This window comes from Tachysurus vachellii, chromosome 8, assembly GCF_030014155.1.
Source record: "Tachysurus vachellii isolate PV-2020 chromosome 8, HZAU_Pvac_v1, whole genome shotgun sequence".
In the NCBI taxonomy this organism is placed as follows: Eukaryota; Metazoa; Chordata; class Actinopteri; order Siluriformes; family Bagridae; genus Tachysurus; species Tachysurus vachellii.
Genome location: NC_083467.1, coordinates 3580976 through 3582500, shown reverse-complemented (window position 1 = coordinate 3582500; position 1525 = coordinate 3580976). Strand labels below are relative to the sequence as shown.

Genomic DNA, 1525 nt, shown 5'->3' with positions numbered 1-1525 from the left:
ACATCAATTACAGCAACTATTGTTTCTTTTTAAAAAAATGTATCCATTTTGACACGTGACACATTTCCGTTTGTCGTTCCCCTCCAGGCTCATGATGCGTTACTCGAGAGACGACCACAACAAGTGTGAAATATTAATTTAGGACCAGCTCTAGACTTATAAATACTTAAATATAGCATGTTGTGAGTCACAAGACAAATTGCTTCTCATCTCCAGAAAAACAAGACTGTCAGGTTTAGTGTGAGGAAAAAAAAGAAGATAAACACCTAAGAATCTCAACAATGGGACAGGAAATATCTCTAAAATGTGCAGCTGGAGAGAAAATACAATAGACATCTTTTCAGGATGAGAGTTGTCGTCTCAGCTCTGGTGGATAGAGAAGAAGTTAAAATGACCAGAAAATTACACTAAAAAAACTGTTTCCCAAAACAAATCCCCAAAACTTAGACATCATTGCTATTAATATTAATAGCACACACATTAAACTAACTAAAGTAATTGACTAAACACACACATGCACGCACACACACACACACAGAACGTGGATGCAATGCAATAAAACTTCAGATAGTTTCCATTGGCAGGACACCAGAGTTAGCAGTTGAGCTAAACAGTTCTCCTATTGATATACTGTACTTTTTAGGCTCTCAAGAACTTTCTGGACTTTCAGTTCCTCTACAAATATTCACGCTCGAATAAAAGCTCAAGGCGTGTGCTCTTTAAAACAAAATCTCCAGAGAAAACACATTGACAGATGTGAGCAGTTGAGCAAGAGGAAAAAAAAAAGTACACAGCTGCCTTTTGACACAGAGTTGACGCAGGTTTCCACGGATTAACGTGCATTTTGTATCATTGTAGCTTGAATGCAAATATTTGTTTGCTTTTAAGAGGGCAAATAAAAAACGTCCAACTTACCGACTGACCTCTCTGAATCGCCTTGCAACAAGTTGTCGACTCCTCTTGCACAGGAAATGCTTCCTTAGACGGTGAGCACGTTAGGAATTGACTTTTCCTGTTTAAGAGAGGAATAAAAGACAGGACTGCCAGCTCAAATCCTGCTACTTTAAACTAACCTTCTTGTAACAGTGTGTGTCGTTAGGTCTGATGAGCTGCATGTGAACTAGCGTGTTTTTTTTTTTGTTTTTTTTCTTTTTCTGTTTCCTTCTCCACCCCTGAATTATTCCCTTATGAACCATCTGTGCTGCTTTTGACCCTCCCCCTGGCCATGTAAATAACCCACAGCTGTTGTCAGTACAGGGTCTGGGAAAGCGGTGCAGGGCGGAGAGGAACAGGAAGAGAGAGAGATGGAGAGAAACGCACTCGTAGAATCGTTCTATTAAGATCTTGTTAGTATGAAGCGAGCGTTGGGAGCGTTCGGCTATTCACAGATCCCGATTAAAAGTTTGTACACTCCTCTCAGAAGATTAGATTCAAGTTAAAACATCACATGCTGGATTCTTCATCACACATAATATTACACCACTGCTACAGTTAGGAGACACACACTGTAGGATATAGAATTCAG

General features: G+C 39.6%; 1 protein-coding gene across 4 annotated transcripts in view; it reads right to left on the bottom strand.

Annotated features, from left to right (window-relative positions):
* Positions 1-1178, bottom strand: part of gypc (glycophorin C (Gerbich blood group)) — a 29100-nt gene extending 27922 nt beyond the window's left edge. Inside the window, exon 1 of one of the 4 annotated variants that reach the window (XM_060875763.1) lies at positions 924-1178. The gene's annotated coding sequence lies outside the window, so the exon portion shown is untranslated. Of the gene's footprint in view, positions 1-915 lie in introns of all 4 variants that reach the window. The other 3 variants (XM_060875760.1, XM_060875762.1, XM_060875761.1) reach the window with 3 other exon arrangements.
* Positions 1179-1525: the final 347 nt, after the last annotated feature.